The sequence below is a fragment of the Lissotriton vulgaris genome, unplaced genomic scaffold (genome assembly GCF_964263255.1).
Source record: "Lissotriton vulgaris unplaced genomic scaffold, aLisVul1.2 SCAFFOLD_401, whole genome shotgun sequence".
Lineage (NCBI taxonomy): Eukaryota > Metazoa > Chordata > Amphibia > Caudata > Salamandridae > Lissotriton > Lissotriton vulgaris.
The window spans coordinates 471050-485602 of NW_028254254.1; the positions used below are offsets into that span (position 1 = coordinate 471050).

Below are 14553 nucleotides of genomic sequence, written 5' to 3' on the forward strand. Positions count from 1 at the left end.
GTAATGCCTGTGTCCTGGCAGGATGGGAATATGAAAGTATGCGTCCTGCAAGTCTAACGCTACCATCCAGTCTTCTTGGTCTAGGGCAGACAAGACCTGAGCCAGAGTAAGCTTTTTGAATTTCTCCAATTTGAGGAAAGATTGACGGTCCAAAGATATGAAATGCGCCGTAGCCCCTTGTTTGTCTTCGGAATCAGAAAGTAGCGGAAATAAATTAGCGGAAATAACAGCCACTGCCTACTTCTGAAACTGGGACCCTTTCTATAGATCCCTTGGCCAAGAGAGCCGTAACTTCCTCTTGGAGCAACTTTAAATAATCCTCCGTCAGCCGTTCCTGATTGGGCAGAAATGGAGAAGGCAAACAAAGAAAAAGGTAGGGAATAGACCTTCTGGACTACCTGCAAAACCCACTTGTATAATGTTATGGATCTGCAGTGGGGGAGATGATGATGAATTATCTGGAGTAGTGTGGTCCTGCAGAATCAGCCTAGGATTGCTTGGAGGCTGCGGCTGCTGGGGGCAGTGTGGTCAATGACTTCTGGCCTCCATTCAGAGATCAGATTACACCACAGCCTAGCACGGATTGGGCAGTCTGTGCTGCACTGTGGCTGGGATATGGCTGACGCAGCTGGAAACCCCTTCCATTGCCACGGAAGGAAGATTAGCCACGGGGTGGAGCAGAGGCCCAAGAATCTGCCCGTAGCTCGAGAGTCCTTGAACCTGACCAGGTCAGAGTCTGCCTTTTCCCAAAAAGGTGGGTTCAGTCAAAGGTAATGTCCATCAAATTGGCTTGGACATCGCCCGAGAACTCTCTGGGGTGGGGTGTTGGCTGAGGAATTTTGGCTTGCCCGGAGCTGGGCGATGGCGACATGCAAACATCCTATTCACAGGAGCCCCTGTGCTAGGTTTGGACCATGTTCCTAGAAGCACATCTATAATTGCCTCATTAAAGTGCAACAGGGGTTCGGACGTGGAAGCCCCAGGTTGAAGCACCTGAGTCAAGAGGTTAGTCCTGACCTGTACCGAGGGCAGCTCCAGTCCAAGGACCTCGGCTGCCCTCTTAACCACCATGGCATAGGATGCCCCCACCTCCGTAGCCACTGTCGGCGAAGAGAGCATGCCAGTATCTGGAGAAATATCCAGTCCACTGGCCTCCTCAAGTTCCCCATACCAGAGTAAAATAGAGTAGCATAGAGTGTAGTGATGTAGAGTATAGTGATGTAGAGGCATGGAGTAGAATATTGTATAGTATAGTGGTGCAAACTGCTGACGTGCAAAGTAGCTGGAGTGGGTGCAGTGGCATAGGGGGCATTAGTTAAGAGTAAAGTGGCATAGAGTGCATTGAAGTGGAGTGCAGTGGTTTAGAATACGGTGACACAACAGACTGCAAAGGCGTAGAGTGGCACAGCATAGCGTGCAGAGATGTAGAGTGTAGCAGAGTGCAGTGTTGCAAAGTAGAGTGGTGCGGAGTGGACTGGTGCAGTGTGGAGTGGTGTAGAGTGCAATGCCACCTTGCAGTGGTGCACAGTAGATTAAAGTGGCATGGAGTGCAGTAAAGTGGTGCAGAGAAGAGTGCAGTTGCATAGAGTAAAGTGATGAGAGTAGAGTAGAGGGGCACAGAGTTCCTTGCTTCAGAGTGGAGTGTGGTAAAGTAGAGTGGCGCAGAGTGCAGTGGCGTAGAGTGTATTGATTGAGTAAAGTGGTGCAGAGAACACTGGTGTAGAGTGCAGTGGCATAGAGTGCAGCAGTGTAGAATGGAGTGGCATAGTGTGGAATAATGTGGCATAGACTACACTGGCACAGAACATATTGTTTCAGAGTAGAGTGAAGTGGTGTTGAGTGCAGTTGTATAAAGTAGAGTGTCTGAGTGCAGTGGTGCAGATTAGAATAGAGTGGATTGGATTGGTGTAGAGTACAGTGGCGTAGAGTGGAGCGATGCAGAGTACAGTGGAGTAGAGTTGAGTAGTGGAAGAGAGCAGTGTTGCAGTGTAGAGTGACGTAGCACAGAGTGGAGTGGACTGGTGCAGGGTAGAAAGCAGTGGCATAAAAGAGTAGTGATGCAGAGTGGTGTAGACTGCACTGGCATGGAGTGGTGCAGTGGCATATAGTGCAGTAGCACAGAGTGCAGAAGAATACAGTGCTGTAGAGTGGCATTGAGTGCAGTGGCAGAGTGCAGTGGCATTGAGAGCAGTAGAATGGTATAGGGAGCAGTGTCAGAGTCAAGTAGAGTGGCATAGAGTGATGTGGCGTAGAGTGCACTCATGCAGAGCAGAGCGTCACAGAGTGCAGTGTCGTAGGGTGGTGCAGAGAGCAGTGACGTAGAGTAAAGTGGTGCAGAGTATAGTGGTGTAGTGGCATAAAGTGCAACAGCATAGAGTAAATTAGTTCAGAGTAGAGTGAAGTGGAGTGGTACATGGTAGAGTACATTGGTCTAGGGTAGAGTGAATTGTCATATAGTGGCATTGAGTAGAGTGGCGAAGCGTTGACTGCGATGGAGTGGCGTAAAGTGCAGTAGCGTAGAGTAGATAGTTTCAGAGTAGAGTGAAGTAGTGTAGAGTGCAGTGTTGCAGAGTGGTGCATAGTAGAGTGGGGTAAGGTACACTGGCATAAAGTAGAGTGATGCAGAGTAGAAAGGTGTAGAATTTAGTAGAGTATAGTGTAGTGTCAGAATACATTGCTGCACAGTAGATTAGAGTGGCGTAAAGTGCAATGGTGTGACTTACAGTAGAATGGTGCAGAGTAGAGTGCAGTGGCATAGAGTAAAGTAGAGTTGAGTGGCAAAGAGTTCAGTGCTGCTAAGTAGAATGTCGTAGAATGCAGTGATATAGAGTAGAGTGGCAGAGTGCATTGGTGTAGAGGGCAGTGGCTTACAGTGGGGTAGAGTAAAGTGACAGAGTGCAATGATGTATAGTAGAGTGGCGTAGAGTGCAGTGGCAGAGTAGAGTATAGTGACTTACAGTACAGTGCTGCGGAGTAGATTGCCATAGCATGTATTAGTTTTGAGTAAAGTGGGGTAGAGTGCATTGGCGTAGATTGTTGTAGTGTAGAATGCAGTTGCGTGGTGTGAAGTTGCGCAGTGTTCAAAAGAGTGTCAGACTGCAGTGGCATATAATAGAAGGTTTCAAAGTAGAGTGAAGTGGCATAGAGCGCAGTCAGAGTACAGTAGATTAGAGTGCCTTATAGTGGATTGGCGTAGATTGCAGTGGCGTAGAATGGCAAAAAGTAAAGTGGACGAGAGTGCTGTGTTGCAGAGTATACTCTCGTAGAGTGCAGTGATGTATAGTAAAATGGCGTAGAGTGCAGTGGAGCAGAGTAGAGTGGCATAGAGTGCAGCGGCATAGAGTGCAGCGGCGTAGAGAACAGTGGCGTAGAGAGGAGTGGCGTAGAGAGGAGTGGCGTAGAGTGCAGGGACGCAGAGTAGAACAGAGTGGCGTAGAGTGCAGTGACAGAGTACAATAGAGTTGAGTGCAGTGGCGTAGAGTAGTGTGCTGTGGCGTAGAGTAGAGTGGTGTACAGTGCAGAGGAGCAGAGTGCTTTGGCATAGACTGCAGTGGTGAAGAGTTGAGTACCATGGAGTGAAGTGGCACAGTGTGCAGCGGCAGAGAGCACATTGTTTCAGTGTAAAGTGCAGTGGTGCAGAGTAAGGTGGCATAACCACAGCACCGAAACTGCCCTCATCGCCGCCACCAACAACATCAGGATCCTGCTCGACAATGGAGAAACCGCGGCCCTCATGCTCCTGGACCTGTAAGCAGCTTCCGACAGTCTGCCACCGCACACTAAGAGCACACCTCCACGACACCGTAATCCAAGAGAAGACCCTGGACTGGACCTCCTCCTTCCTCTCCGGAAGAACCCAGAGCGTCCGACTCCCCCCCCTTCCGCTCCGAAGCCACCGAGATCATCTGCGGCGTACCCCAAGGCTCATCCCTCAGCCCAACGTTGTTCAACGTCTACATGGCACCACTCGCCCACGTTGCCCGACTGCACAACCTAAACATCATCTCCTACACAGACAAAACACCCAGCTGATCCTCTCACTCACCAAGGACCCCCACACCGCCAAAACCAACTTCCACGAAGGTATGAAGGCCGTCGCCGACTGGATGAGGAACAGCCGACTGAAACTGAACCCGTACAAGACGGTGGTCCTCATCCTCGGCTCCTCCCCCTCGGCCGACTCCTGGTGGCCAACGGCACTAGGATCACCCCCTACACCCACCGACCATGCACGAAACCTAGGGGTCATCCTTGAATTCATACTCTCCATGACAAAGTAGGTCAATGCCATCTCCTCCTCCTCCTTCAACACCCTCCGCATGCTTCGCAGGATCTTCAAGAGGATCCTCAGCGAAACTAGAAGGACAGTCACCCAGGCCCTCGTCAGCAGCAGACTGGACTACGGAAACGCACTCTACGCAGGAGCCCCGGCCAAACTGCTGAAACGGCTCCAACGCATCGAGAACACCTCTGCACGCCTGAGCCTCGACATCCCCCGCCGCAGCTACATCACACACAACCTGAGAGACCTGCACTGGCTCCCCATCAACAAGAGGATAACCTTCAAGCTCCTCACCCATTGACACAAGGCACTCCACAACACCGGACCGGCGTACCTCAACAGCCGACTCAGCCTCTACACCCCCGCCCGCCAGCTCCGCTCCGCAGACCGCGCCCTTGCCACAGTCCCCCGTATCCGAAGAGTGACCGCAGGCGGCAGATCATTCTCCCACCTCGCCGCCAAGACGTGGAACACCCTCCCCATCGGCCTATGGCAGACCGAAGACCTCCTGACCTTCAGGAGACTCCTCAAGACCTGGCTCTTTGAACAGTAGCAGTGCCCCCCCCCCCTTCCCCCAGTGCATTGAGACCTTCACGGGTATGTAGTGCACTTTACAAATGCTATGATTGATTGATTGATTGATTGATACAGTGGAGTGGTGTGGAGTGCAGTGGCTAAGAGCGCAGTGGTGGATAGTAAAGTAGTGTGGGGTAGAGTGCATTGGCATAGAGTACAAAGGCATAGAGTGTAGTTGCACAGAGAAGAGTGGAGTGGCATAGTGTGGAATGGTGTAGAGTAGAGTGCAGTGACGTGGTGCAAAGTAGAGTGGATTGGGTTATTGTGGAGTACGCATGGTATGGTAGTGTACTGCCATTACAGACAACACATCTTCAACTGAAATGAACATTACATTTGCACTCACATACAGTTTTACTGATATACAGCACACAAAGGAAAATGTGTGGAAATGTCATCACCCAATGTATTGATTTGATCACCAGCACAGTTCATTTACAGACATTTAAATCTTGTTGTGTTCTAGAAAAAAAAAATAACATTGTACAGCCTTCCTCAAGCAGGCCTCCAGTTTCCAGCATGATTGTCACATAAATCCTCTCACTTTGAAGTCAGAGAAAGTAAAATAAACACCAAGCTTCCTGGAATACATAGCCCGACATTTGTCCACCATCTTTGAATGCACAGCAAATGTGACAAAATAAGAACAAGATTTAAAGTCAGTTTTACAGAAAGCGAGTTTGTGGAAGAATACAGTAAACCAGGTTTTTCAGCAACGGGGAGGACGAACTCAACCTGAACCGCCTAACGCAAATAGAAAGCCAGAAAATGTGAGCTATAAACTACAAAACCAATGGTAAGCATTACTAGGTCAACTTTCGAATGTGCCTAAGATGACTTCGGTAAACCTGACAGCTATGCTGTCTGGTAGGCTGCGGCCTAAAAAGGGAATGACAGGGTATTTGTGACGTTTGTATAACAAGTAAGTCATCATACATCTACATTCAAGTGGTGGAGAGGAAGGGAAGTGTAATGAAGTATAGGGAAGAGAGGGAAGTTCTGGCATGTTGGGTGCCTGTATAACTACATGCACCCCAGCTGCTTCAATCTTCTGCACGGGGAACACAATGGGAAAGGAGGGCAATGTAAGAGGAAGATTTATTTTTCTAATATATTAAACACACACTGAATGCAAAAGTGGGTGAGTGTAGCACCATCCAATACATCACAGCTGTGAGGCATACAAAAAATAAAGATCCTAACCATGCTGATTAAAAAATATTCATATTCAAAATGATGGACCATAGCCAACATTAATTAAACAAATAAGGTGAACAATTCCCAAAGTTCATTCACCATCTGGGTGCTAATAATGGAGAACCAAGCTAATTGTTTAAAATAAACTATGAAACACAAATGAACAGCAGACACAAGCAAAAGAGAAAAACGATTAAATATACACATCATAACTGTAACCTTCAGTGAAATAAGTCAGTCATCTCACTTCATAATCTCTCTGAGATGTCAATTCAAGGGAACCCACTCCCCCTGTGCCCACCCCTCCAATGATCTGGAGATGAACCTAAATGGCTCCTGTGTCAACTGAGACAAGCAGACATTCAAGATACAGATCACTCTTTACAGCAGGAAATTACTAATTCTTGTGATATGTACTGCCTAATTATTCAAATAAAACGTGGAAGGAGAAAAAAAATGCACTGTTTTGAAAAAACAGCTAGGTCCTTTAACATGAGCGCTTGGAATCTCTATTGATGTGTGCCTTTGAGCTACTCCAGGGGAGACACTGGGAAAAGAAAGAGACTGTCCATTCGCAAGTCCCCAACCCACAGCAGTGTTAGATAACAATGGGGTAACCCGAAATACCACTGGAATGGTCACAGTGGAAGCCAAATTTGTATGGTACAAAAGATATAAATGATTCAAAAATCAGCATGAGTTGAAAATTATTGCGATTCTATTCTATTCATCATCACATGATTATTATAGGCAGCACGATTGTCTGCACATTTAGTTAAAATGTTGCTCGAAGAGTGGAATAGAGTGCTCAGGAGGAAGTACCTGCTAGTGAGGGTTGTAGGAAAGGAAAGGCAATGTGCAATACATATATATATATATACACATCAGATATAGCTGCAAACTATCCAGCCTACCGATGGCAAATTAATACAAAACAAACATAGCAATATCTGGGCTCAGAGAATTAATCTTTGTTGTCATTGCTTGAAAGGTAGCGTGAAAAAACGTCGAGATTTCGACCCCTATACGTCATGCAGGTGATTAGATCCTTAGTATGGGGTCTTCATCAGGACAAATGATTAAAAGAGGGGAAAGGGGCACCTAGAGGCAATAAAATAATTTGCATTAGTTAGGTGATGGGGTGCTTATCACAAATAAGAAGAAGAAAGGGGAAATGACAATGAACCGGTTTCGGGGTTTCACAGCTCATCAGCCAAGATAGCTTGACTTTAGTGGCATGGAGAGCACGGGACCCACGTCTGGGCATACCCGTCACACTTGGGGTGACAAATGCAAAGAGAACAACTGATGGACAGAATGCAGACAAATGTCATACATGCACCCCAGTACAGAGATCTGGGCCTAAATCCATTGTTTTTTTTGCTCCCCTTGCCATTCCAGTTTGAACCCAGCCATATGCAAATCGGTCTTGACCCTGCACCCAATGGGAACAGTTCAGCCCGAACTGCCATCCTAGGTCCTCCTTGCCCCAAGTGCCCAGAAGTGGGTCTTGGGCTCACTGTGCCACTGGATTCAAGCTAGCCTGGCTGATGAGGGGTGATGACTCGAAACCGGTCCCAGGATGCTTGTTTCCAGTCCAGGAAGGACCTGCCTTGGCATTTCGGTCTGGACTGTTCCGATGAGGCACAGGGTAAAAGACTGATTGAATATGGCTGGGTCTAAACTGGGGTGGTGACATGGTGAGCAAAAGAACTATGCATTTAACCCAGATCTATTGACTGGGTGAATGTTTTATTTGTTCTTCATTCCGTCCATCATCTGTGTGTCTTTTTTTTAATAAAAAACTGGCACTTCTGTGGCTTTTTACTAATAACGGGAACTTCTGTGGCCTACTGGTTGTTTACCTTCATGAATACGGATTTATTTTTCATTACATAACTAATATCCGCACGTCGATGCAATCGGATTTTTCAGTCTACAGGAATATAGAGTAAGGCCCTCCCCGCTTCACCCTAGTAGCGAGGGTACAGCCATCGAAGGGGCCAGCCTGGTTATCACACATTCTGAGCGAGAAATCCCACGACTGCAAATCATTTGGCACACGGAGACCGCCAACTGACGGTCACGCGGACGGTGCAGAAAAACTCTCCTTTTGCTTTATTTGATGGAAATGCAGCCCATCAGATTCTAGATATCTGCGAATGTGCTAAAAGTAAATGTTTTCGAAAACGGTTACTCTGAGCAATCCCATATGTAAACGTGCTTTTATTCTACGTACCGCGATGACACACGTTTATCATGTCACCGACACATTGTCAGACCTGGGCCTGTGCCACTGAGCTGTCAGTGCGGTCCCTGCGTGACACTGATATTTCGGCTCTGCCCTGCGAAAGGCTGGATGACTCGGGCACTTCCATGAAATCGCTGCCCGGGTCTAGCCTGCCGTAGTGTAGGTAAGAGGATAAGGCCGCAGGTTCCAGTGGTGTGCCTGGGAACGGCCGAGGTTCCCACTGGGTTCTATAAATCCAAACAGATACAATTACAGAGGCACTACTGAACAGACAGTACCTGCTGCTGCTGCGGCTGCGCGTTCTCCCTTTCCGTCTCTCTCAGTGAGCAGCATCCGGACTAGAAGCACCTGCAAGATCCCTGTGACCCATGCGAACGCAACTGTTGTGTTGATGTTAGTAAACTTCCGTCAACGAAAGCCACCCGGGCCGTACCCTTCATCACCAGCGCGTAGCTTCCGGTGCTCCATCTGCAAAAGACCCCCGTGCGCTGCAGTTGTTATGAGAAGTCCGTCGACGCGAGGCATTCGGCTTATACTCTCGTCACGCGCAAGCCCGTGGATGCTTGTTGTGGCTGCTCCAGCTCTCTGCGGCTCCGATAGTACAGAGCCGCCTGCTCCTGCGTCACGGGCGCATGTTTTCCCTCCAGTCCCTGAACCTCCCCATCCTGTGTGAGAAATTGGTTTGTGTACACGCCGCCGTAAGCACATTGAGTGTGACGTCCTGGTCCCTCCGCGAAGACGGCGTCTGTGACGTGTTGCACCTCTCCTACAGTGAACAGCAACAGGGCTGTGCGCCCAATAATCCTCGGAGACGGGGATGGGTCCTTATGTGTCACAACTCACACTGCTTCTCGGGGGCTAGTTTGGGCTTTCAAGTGTTTTGAAGGTCTACTTGGGTCTTGCCTTTAGAGTAGGGTGACCAGGCTTCCCGAATTTGCCAGGCGGGTCGGCATTTTTTTTACCAGCTGTCCCGGCGGATTTCAGTAAATATAGCGCATATCCCTGTTTTTAGAGAGGGTCGACTGAAAACGGCGCGAGGTTCTTTTTATGTTTTACAAAGCAGGGATAGTTGGCAGTTGTTTCAAGAAAGTAATGTAATTAACAGGCAAGCTACTGGGTTTAAAAATTGCATTCTATGTATGTTCTAACTGCCTGTTTTGTAATTCTCTGTCGAGGAACGCTGTCATTCTGTGGGCTCGCTGTAAGTTAAATTGTAGTCCTATTTTTGTGAAATGTCCCGATTTTTAGCTTTAGAATTATGGTCACCAAGTGACAGCTGCAACATCTGAGCAGGCAAGAGGTGATACTAGGAGCTTGTCCTTGTGAAGGAGAGTTGTTAAGCGATTGTTCAATCAGTATTAGAGGTAGGGAAAGGAGTTATTAGGCTTGACAGCTTCTCTTCTCGTCAGGATTGTATTCTATTGTAGTGGCATTTATATAGCAGCCACAGCGCCTGTCGAGGCGCTGATTTCTTTCCCATGTGGGCAGCACTCTATTCAGAGGTACCAGTGTTACCTATTCCTAGTCACAAAAGAGGATTATCACGTTATTCCAGGTTAGGGGTAAGCGGTTTAGACTGGTTTCTCATGCAAGTTTAGAAGCAAGTGTTATTAATAGCTGGAGGATGGTGTGTGTGCCTGTTAGTCCCCTAGTTAGGAACATTGACACAGGTGGGATTAGTCCAAGTATTAATTAGAGATGGCCATGCTGACTCATGACAATTCTTACAATTATTTAGTTAGATTACTGTGTGATAACCACGGTGATGGGCTTTAGTCTGGAAGTATGTTGTGACTACTCAATTAATTGTGGATAAAGCCAGTGCTTTACATGGGGAAAAATAAGTGCAGGTACTCATTAAAATGAGCTAGAGTTGTAGTGAGTGGTCGGGGCTAAGCGCAAGACATAATGATACTTAACAACTTCCATAATAGTTGCAGCAGACACCAAAACGCATGATAAATGTGTTTATATAAACAAAGCTGGTTAACTCATTACACAAAATGACAGAGAAATGTGATAATACGTTAACTTTTCTTTTTTTGCAATAGTTGCACCTTCTTAATGCCATACTGTTAATTGATGTTGTTTGGCACAATACTATATATTTTTGAGCACGTGAGTAGGAAGAAACTGAAAATCCCCCCACAACAAACCAAAGCTCTTATGGCAACAAGCAAATGAAGCAAATCATCATGCCCCCCCGCCAGAAGATATCTCTTGTCTCTTCCATTGATCTATCCATTTATCCTTTCATCCTACCATTTACCTGCTGATGTCCACCATTTACCCTTTACATTCTGTCGTCTATTCAGTTTTCCATCCATCATTCAGTTTTTCACCATTCCATCTGTCCACCCTTCATATCCAAACCTATCCATCCATCCATCTTTAAACCTACCCATTAATCCTTTCACTCATCCATCTCTTTATCCACCGTTTCACTCATCCATCAACCCTTTCACTCCTTTACACCATCCACCCTTTCACTCAATCCCTCTCACTCATCCACCATCCACCCTTTCATCCATCCTCCCTCCCTTTCATCCATCCATCCTTTCACTTATACACCCATTATCCGCCCTTTTATCCAATCATCCACCCTCTTTCACCCATCCATCCATTCACTCATCCATCCACCCTTGCTCACTCATCCATCCACTCACCCACTCACTCACTCACCCACCAACCCTCCCTACTACGTTATTCATGAACCTTGGTCGCCACAGACATGTACACACAAAGTGCTACCCATTTTCTTTAAAATACCTCCTGAGAATGTCTTGATTCACTCTCGCGTTTTTCTTACAAAAACCAGTCATACAAATGGAGGCAAACGCACAAACCTAAGCAGACACACAAAATACTCTGGTATGTTAAAAGCCATGTTATACTCTTCACCATGGCTTTTTTTAATTGCCACTGTCAGAGGACAGCCATGATTCCTGTGTTTGCGCAAATGCAGAGTACAGTGTGAATGTGGTTAACAGCACGGGGCCTGAATGGACCCCAGAGCTGCCAAGGGTTCAAATTGCTTATGTGTGACATTTTCATTGTAATTATGAGTGACATTTAAACGAGTATGAGTGACACTTTTCCGCGAACAAAATTAAGCAATGAAGACTAGGGAATCATATAAATATCAGAAATGACACTCAGTTGAGTTTAGCAGCTAATGTTTCAGATTGCTTATGTGTGACATTTTAATATATTCAGTGGATTTACGAGAGTCAGGCAACATCTAGATGTGTAACACTTAGTGGCACATTCTTGCGACCAAAATCATGAAATGAAGTCAATGGAAATAGACAAATATCAGAAATCACACTCGTTTGAGCAACAAGAAAGTCAAACTCTGCAGCAGGTGCTTTTGAAGTTATTATTTAATTCCTAAAATCAAATCAGCACCCTCCACCCCAACCTCAGCTTCAGGTGTGGCCAAACCACATGTAACAAAGGGATCTCTGTGACAAAAACAGCAACTCACTGAGCTATCCACATACAATACAGTACTTGCAATATGCTTTTTTGAAGGAGGCATATTAACCATCTACGGTACTCAATGGTGAGAGTTAAAACTGCCAGTAGAGAGAATTCTGACCTCACTCCAGCGGGAACAATAATCACATGGCTTATCTCTGACTTGGCACGTCTAACTGTGTTGAGAAAATAAAGGGTGCTGCTTCGTAGTGTCACTGTCGAGCAGGGATGTTAAACACTTTGCACTACTAATAAATCAGCAAAACTGCTAGTTTAGACAGAACGTAGCGCATTTTCAGCACAGATGGACAACTCTAGTGTGCCCATTTGCAAGGCCCTCTGCCATGCTGGAGCCCCCTGATAATTTCCGTAACAAACATTTTAAATGTTAGCAGCAGGAGATTATTAAATTAATATCTGACTTAGCTGAATCTCTTTACAGCTGTCAGAACGATCCACCTAGAGGAGCTGCTGGCCTGGCACCACGGGGATCACTAGCCTGTCTCTTCTTCAGAGTCAGACAGCGGCCCTGCTGCGGTGTCTCATCAGAGAAAACCTATGTACGGACCGGGTAATTGAGGCATGTTTTAGGAAGGTAGGTGCCTCAATGCAGAAAGCTGTTAGATTAGCGCTCAAGGAGCCTCTTTCATCGCATTGTCTGGGCATTAACCCTCCGATCCAGAGAAAGTAAGGGAAGTGTAAGAATTCTCCGCCCTTGCCCCTGCTAAAATGTATATGTTTAAAGTATTACCCTGCACTGACTTTTCACTCCCTGTAGTGCTGCGCTTTGAAAATCACACGTGCACACTAGCAGGTAAAATGAATCTCCACCCTGCTTTGTCAAGCACAGTGTGATGGTGAGCACCTCACATTATTCAAATGAGCCCTGCTGATTAGCTCAGCAGGGGCTCAGATGGGGGCTACAGAAGTGGCACCTTGGCTGACAGACACGTTCCCCTCCTGCTCATTCGCACTCTGTCAGTGAGCCTCCCTCCCTTTTCATGAGTACCAGTACTATCCTCGGCAGAAGAGAAGTGGCTGTACTCAGAGTGACAAATCTAAGAAGTGCCGGTACTCCTTACCGGTGAGTACCGGCCCATTTAAAGCACTGGATAAAGCTGACGGCAGAGCCAGAGCTCTGACAAGTCGTTGTTTTCCTAGTTCTCAAGCAAGAAGTCTCCCTTTAGAGGCTCATGGCCAGCAAAGGACAGTAGGGACAGCTGGGTAGAAAAGAGAGAGCTCGATCAAATGAGCACCACATACAGGAAGCCTATGAATACTTGGAGAAGCACCTAGAGCTTTGAAGCAGGGCAACAGGGGCCTACAGGATGGAGTACATCAGGGTAAGCTGGGCATATGGACTCAGCACCAGGCGGGTATAAAAGGGTCTTCGGGTAATACTGCTCATGGTGATAATTGGAGGCTGGTAAGTGAGGGAGACCTAGGCGGATCATTCAAGAAGTGTTGGCTTGAAGCAGCAGGAAGATGGAAACACAATTGCTGGTGGTGCTCCAAGAGAGCTATGAGGACTCAGAACTTGGATCGCATTTAGGGAGCATCAGGGGCCTGAGCGATTTGGAAGGGTCAGCAGGAGTTGAGGGACACAAAAGGAGCGACAGACCAAGATGGGAAACAGAGAGAAACTTGGAGATCCTGGGAGCTGTAAATAGGGTGTATAGAGCGGGTCCAGCTGAGGCACAGATGGAGTATGGCCTCGTGGTAGTCGGTCAATGTATAGGGATACTTGTGTGGGGCTGGTGTAAGCTCTGCATTTTTGGAAATGATGAATGGCCAGCTGGGTCTGACAGTGACAAGTTCTTTGTAGGTCACTGAATATCTAGGCACTAATTGGAAGGAGTAGGTAAAGCTTGGAGCATTCTGAAATGAGCATTAGGAGCTGGGGCACTTGGTGGTACTATAAGGGGGTTGTGGGAAAATAGAACATGGGGTAATTGGGACAAGGGGTTCTGTAAAGTAACTAATGACACTTGTCTACCAAATGGCGTAGTGCTTTGTAGCCATGAGGACACAAGGAGGGGTTCTATGTGGGCCATGATTACTGCAGCTTGGGGAGCTCAAAAGGGCAGTACTGGAGCAGTTGGAAGGGGTAGGGAGCAACGCTCCTTTGTCTTACGAGAATACAGCACCTCCACATATACGGAGGAAATATTTCAGGCTAGCGCAGTTGGAGGTGCAATTGGGTTTGTTGGACAAAGGGAGTGATGCATTTGGAATCACTGAAGACAGATGGAGAGGTGCTTGTGGGCGCCTTGGGGCACTTAGAAGTACTTAGATTGGTGGCCACAATTTGTGAATACTTGAATTGATTGTGGGGTATTGAGGGAGCAGTTTAGTCTAGTGACTTTTTGTGGTGGCATTTGGAGCTTGGGTGATCTAAGGGACGGGGGAGGCAGCCTGGTGATGTGGACATGGAGGGGTATTTTGGGCTCGGACTCACAGTTCCTGTTGAGCTTCTAGAGGCCTTTTGAAGGACAGCAACTTGTGATGTAGCTTGGCAACTGGGAAAGGTGTACATTGGAAGGGATTGGACAAATGCGGCTAGTGGTGACACAGGGCATTGAGGGATCACACAGGGATGTTCTGCCCAGGAACAGGGAGTCACAGAGTTTGTTGGTACTTGGGGAGAATCGTATGGACATAGTGCCCGTCAGCACATTGAAAGATAAATTGAGGCTGGGGCACTTAATGCATTTGTAGATGGTCAAATGGAAAACAATAATAGGGGGAACACAGAGATAGGCAACCT

At 47.1% G+C, this 14553-nt stretch overlaps 1 protein-coding gene across 1 annotated transcript in view; it reads right to left on the reverse strand.

Annotated features, from left to right (window-relative positions):
• LOC147659607 (tubulin-specific chaperone cofactor E-like protein) overlaps positions 1-8996 on the reverse strand; it is a 246444-nt gene extending 237448 nt beyond the window's left edge. The window contains exon 1 of the mRNA XM_086951609.1: positions 8585-8996. The gene's annotated coding sequence lies outside the window, so the exon portion shown is untranslated. The remainder of the gene's footprint in view (positions 1-8584) is intronic.
• Positions 8997-14553: the final 5557 nt, after the last annotated feature.